This window comes from Chrysochloris asiatica, unplaced genomic scaffold (genome assembly GCF_000296735.1).
Source record: "Chrysochloris asiatica unplaced genomic scaffold, ChrAsi1.0 scaffold00015, whole genome shotgun sequence".
Classification (NCBI taxonomy): domain Eukaryota; kingdom Metazoa; phylum Chordata; class Mammalia; order Afrosoricida; family Chrysochloridae; genus Chrysochloris; species Chrysochloris asiatica.
In genome coordinates this window covers 31,075,905-31,082,195 of record NW_006408533.1, presented here as the reverse complement: position 1 = coordinate 31,082,195, position 6,291 = coordinate 31,075,905, and positions in this window count along the sequence as shown.

Genomic DNA, 6,291 nt, shown 5'->3' with positions numbered 1-6,291 from the left:
GCCTGCCTGTGAATACTCTTGTTGCACAAGATGGCATGCACTTGGGCCGCTGACTTAAGCTGCCATCGTGCCCTATACACTGAAGGACTTAATTTTAGCCAGGTTTCCTGGTATGATGCCAACTTTCTTCTATGCTTCATTTCTTCCCCTTTGAGTTCTTGCATGCCATTGTGACATAATTCAAAACTCCAATGGGCTAGAATCCAATGGACCCAACCCAAACAGGAAACTCATTTTCTTGCTGTTTTTTGGAACCATGAACCAGAAAACACTGGACACTTTTTTACAGTGCTTTGTTGAGCTGGAATTGAATAGAAACTTAACCATTTCCAATGAGGTCTTCCAATGTGGAATGATTTAGGAATGTCAACATTAATCAAGAGGATTAATTAGAATATAAATGGACTGTACACGTTCCTTTCTCTGGTCACTATCTCTGGCTATTCCCTTCTTTGCTTAGAATCTTGTTAGAGGCTACATGACCTTGCATGAAGCTGGGGTGACAACTAACTCCTAAAGAACTCTTGGAGTATTCCAGCAAGCATTCCACAAAGTTATCTCTGTATTAAGGTCTTGGTTTAGATCTCTGTGCCAAATCCCTTTGTGACTCCCCCCCAAAAAAACAGTCTTGTCTGTCACCATATGGCTCTCTTGGGTGTGGCCTGGGAACATAGAACCACATATCACTGTGGTAGATGTATTAGCTGCCTGGCTAATAGTCATGCCTCCTGCTTACCGCAGAGTTCACCTTCTACAATAGAGGAAGACAATGCCAGGTGCATGCTTTCCCAGACTCATTTGCAACCAAGAATGGCCATATGATCTGTTTCTGCCCAAGAGAATTATATGAGTATTACCGGGGAACTTTTGGGAAAGTCTTCCCTTGCAAATAAAAGGAGACAGACATAAGATGAGAAGAATGTCTTTCTTGAAACTTTGGTTTTCACTTTCTTCCTGACATTGTTTGATATTTGCAACCAGGGGAGTAATTTTGAGACCAGAAGACAACAAACCTGAGGTTGAAAGTAGAGTTTTCTCAGAATGCTGAGGCCAGTGGAAATAGATTGTATCCTTGGTACTGCATAGCTGTACCAAACCTGGAAATTCCTCTCTTCAGCAATGAAACCTGTTGTTTAAACCACTTTTAGTCAGGTAGTCTATTACTTGAAGCCAAAGGAATCCTAACTGGTATGTTGTTGTTTTCAAATGCCGCTGAGTCGGTTCCAACTTGTAGCGACCCTATAGAGGAGTGGCTAGTGAGTCTGAACCACCGACTTTGGGGTTCATAACAACCTTGCAGTCCAGTGCATTATCCCGCAGTGCCACACCAGGACTCCAACTGGTATGGATGCTTATTATTTAATGGCATAATCTTGACTTCTTACTAGAAGGAAGAGGTCACGCTAGAATATTCTTCCTTCAGTCTTGTTGCCTGGTTATTTCTTGTTGTTGTTGTTAGGTGCCATCGAGTTGGTACCGACTCACAGCGACCTTATGCACAGCAGAGTGAAACACTGCCTGATCTTGGGCCAGCCTCACTATTGTTGTCACGCTTGAGCCTGTTGATGCTGCCACTTTGCCAATCCATCTTGTTGGGGGTCTTCCTCTTTTTCTCTGACTCTCCACCTTACCAAACATGGTATCCTTCTCCAGTGACTGGTCCCTCCTGACAATATGTCCGAAGTATGAGAGACGAAGTTTGGCCATCCTGGCCTCCAAGGAACACTCTGGCTGCACTGCTTCCAACACAGATCTGTTGGTTCTTTTGGCAGCCCATGGCACTTTCAATATTCTCCTCCAACACCATAACTCAATAGCTTCAATTCTTCTATGATCTTCCTTATTCACTGTGCAGCTTTCACATGCATATGAGGTTATTGAAAATACCATGGCTTGGGTCAGGCGCACCTTAGTCTTCAACCTGACATCTTTGCTCTTCAACACTTTAAAAAGGTCTTCTGCAGCACATTTGCCTAATGCAATATGTTGTTTGCTTTCTTGACTGCTGCTTCCATGAGTGTTGACAGTTGATCTAAGAAGAATGAAGTCCTTGACAACTTCAATCTTTTCTCTGTTGATAAGAATGTTGTTTATTGGTCTAGTGGTGAGGATTTTTATTTTCTTTACATTGACATTCAATCCATACCGAAGGCTGTGCTCTTTGATCTTCATCAGTAAATGTTTTAAGTCCTCTTCGCTTTCAGCAAGCAAGGTTGTATCATCTACATACCGCAGGTTGTTAATGAGTCTTCCTCCAATCCTGATGGCATGTTTTTCTTCCTAGAACCCAGCTTCTCAGCTTATTTGCTCAGCATACAGGATGAATAAGTATGGTGAAAGAATACAACCTTGTCACACACCTTTCTTAATTTTAAACCATTCAGTGTTCCCATGTTCTGTTCGAACAACTGCCTGTTGGTCCATGTACAGATTTTTATTTCTTACTTATCCTCATTCCCATACTACTGTATCTACTTATTTCCTTATCAGCCCACCTCACACAGATCTTGTTAGGGCAAGGACCATGACTGTCTGGTTCACTCCTGTGGTCTAAGTTGTGTAAAAATCATTCAATAAAGATTTATTACTTATTTTTTATTATTATATAAACAATAATGATTTATTATTTATTTATGAAAGATAACAATATCCTTATTATTATTAAAGCTAATAATATCTTTATTACTTATAATAAAGATTTAACTACTGCATGAACAAGGGCAATGAAGGAGTCAACCTTCCCAAATCTTGGCTGTGGAGAGAACAAAGTCAAGGATGGCACTCTGAGTCTGGTTCGTAGGTTGGCTAGAAGGCGATGATTTTCCCATGAGTCAACATGGGAAGGAGCGGAATAGTTGACACTTAGTTTTGTCCTGGATGTGTTAAGTTTGAGGAGGTATTTTGGAGTTAACCTTAGAGGCAGTGGAATGTGAAGTCTGAATTGAAGCACTTAAGAAGGGACCCTTTCATGTTTCCATCTCAGGTGTTGGACCATGAGCCTCCTTGGTTGCCCAAGCTAGAAATCAGGGAGTTATCTTTGATACCATCATCTCCCTCACCCTCCACATCCAATCTACCATTGATTTCTGATAATTCCATTTTTATCTCTTTCCAAACTTCCCTTCATCTGACTGCAGCCTTCCTCCTTCACTCACCATATTCCATTCATACCACTCATCTTGCCTTTGTTCACCAGGCTGCTCCCTCCACTCCCCAGCACCCCTCCCCCCACTGCCCACCTCCTGATGACTTTTTAGGCCTAAATATTTTTTCCCTAGGGAAGCCTTTCCTGGCTACTTCCCACTCCATTCACATTTGAAGCCTCATAAATCTAACTTTGTTGGAACATCATGATTTGGTGATTTAGACTTGGCACTGTAGGATAAGTACTGGACTACTACTAAGCGCAAAGTTGTCGGTTCAAACCCATCATCCATTCCTTGGAATCCCCATAAAGGATCGCAGTGTATTGGGACTGACTTGACAGCACTTAACAACGACATATCAGCAAATCAAACATGTAAACGACTTATGTATAAAAACTAGGATTAGTAATTCAAATGCGAAATGGTAACCAGGAAGATTCAGAAGTCCAGGAGAGTGGGCCAGTACCTTTCTTCTCTTAGAAGGCAAGTCTACATAAGAGGTGAGTACATCTGGTAAGTACAACTTCAGACTAAAGGTATTAGCTGGCTCATTACACGGATGTTCCTTGACACCTGGTCTCAGGCCACTTCTCCCAGAGGTGAAGTCCTCCTGCGTAGGTTAGCCTCATCTCCTAAGATTCAGTAGTTATATCAGATGGATATAAATCTATTTTAGGTATATTAACAACTACTAAGTTAATACTTAACAAGGTTAGGATCAGACATGGGAGCCATCTCTCTTCCATGTGACTTTTCCTATCTATGTTCTGACCTACTGTGTCTATTTTACAGTTTAATTTTAAGAGTGTGAAAGCAGACTGTTATGGTACTTGCATTTCATTCTTTAGAAGTCTCTTACTTACTCGTCTTATTTTATTGAGGTTTAGATTCCTTCGGGATCTGCAGTGTTGATTGTTTTAGCATATGGAACTCTGAAACCTCAAAGCTACAAGCTCGTCTAATAACCGGAGGGCTGTCACTGCAGATTCAAGAAGATGGGACCTCTAAAGATTAAAACCTGTTGGAAGGCACTTGTTGGATGAGGGTGAAGGCAGAAAATATCCAAAAGCATAAAACCTTGTTTTGTATTTAATAACCATGATGAAATTCTTGTAAGACTTCATGTAAGAAAGCCCTTTGGAGATTCCTGACCTGCTGTAGAATGCAATTTTCAATGTTGACATACTCCATGCCAATTGCGTGTAGTGGTCAACACACAGCTAGGCGCCTGTAACTGCTACTGAAGCAGTAGTGTCTGCAGTCTTTAGCATAAGAGTCTCAGAGCCTTTTGTCTCTTCACCCTCAGACCAAAGAGGAAATTGAATAAATAAATTTATGATCTTGGAAAATAGGTAGAATAGGGTTTGTTTGTTTTTTTTTGACAGAGGGCATCTTTCTGGGAACTCCACTGCGATCTCCTTTGGTTGCTTGTTTGGGCCGATTTGGAACTCATTATTAAAACTTGTTGAAGTTGCCATTCTTATCGTTTTAAATCTCAAATACATCAACCATGGGTGAAAGGATGTAGAAGACAGATGCTTCAGGTGACAGAGACAAGCACAGAGTGACCGTCTGAGCATGGCTTGTCCCTGAGACCTGGTCTCTGAGGGCTCCTTATGGGGATGTCCACAGCCTGTCTGGGAATGGGTGAGGGAAGCTGAATCCTAGGTTACTGATCTCAAAGTATGGGAATAAGTCCTGTCTGTTTGTAAGTGTTCTTGATCATTCTATCCATAACGATGGATATGATGTTGTTAAGTGCCGTCGAGTTGATTCCCACCCATAGCGACCCTGAATATGGTTTCCAAGGAGCTGCTGGTGAGCTTGAATCACCGACATTACAGTTCAACTGACTTTGCAGTCTCTGATGCATTAGCCCACAGTGCCACACCAGGACTATCCAAGAATGCCCAATATATAAAGATATCCAAGGAGATGGACCCTTAAATCTGAAAACAGGGTTTGTGCAAGCCGGAGTCTCTGGGGAGTGCAAATGGTTAACACACTTGGCTGCCAGACACAGGATGGGAGGTCCGAGTCTCTTCAGAAGCAAGACCCTAGCAATCTACTTCTGAAAATATCAACCACTGAAAATCCAAAAGAGCCAGTTCTAACCTGATGCACATGGGGTTACCATGTGTCAAATCAGCTTGATGGCCACTGGTTTTTGTTCAAGTTTAGATCTGGTTTTATTACCACTTACTAAAAAGGAAGAAGCAACCCATACTTAATGTATGTGATTGTTCACGCACGCACACACACACACACACACACACACACGCATTAATTTTTTTTTTTAAACAAAACATACAGAAAACTGTGATGTGAGTATAATTTATTAGTATACTTACAAAGAATCTTGTTACAAAGACTATGGAAAAAATATAAGTGCTCTCTAAGAAAACCCATAAAATTTTTAACTTTAATACAATACAAAAATAGGACTGAACAAAAATAGTTTGAGAAAATCAATACCATTTAAATTACACAATGTACAAGGCTTCCAAATGTTCCTTTTGAACATCTGTGGGAACACACCATAAGAAGGTACTAGAACTCCCTTCTGAGGAGCGCTGGTTGCTCCCTCACTCTCACACCGTGGGTAGAGTCATCACTCTTGGGTGGTTATTTTTGGTTGTGCTTGCTGTTTTGTTTCTCCAACTCTCATTTCACAAAAATTCCCTAACAAGGGAGACTGGTTCAAACACTGAAAACGGACTTGAATATCCATAAATTACAAATTCATGGCTTCAAGAGGCTTGGACCACAGGGCTTATAAATTGGAACACTATTTTCCTGAGAAAAGGAAGAAGTGAACTTCTCTTTAAAATATTTGTAGGTTTACTTCTTTACTTCTGTTAATCCACACAGCCAGTTGTACCAGAGGGCTTTACAAAGTTTATGGGGAAAATGCCATTATCTTTTAGTTCCATTTCCCCATGAATTTTTTGAAGCCCCTTCGTATACTTGGCACTGAGTACTGCAAACCTAAAACCTTCAAGATTCCAAAGTTCTAGATGCCTAATCCTCCAAATCACTGAATTGAGACCTACGTAAGTAGAAGGTAGTAAGTTTAACGTTGCACCCTCATCTTCAGCACGTTTGCTGATGGAATTTTTATAGAGTTGGTCAAAGCCATCAAAAC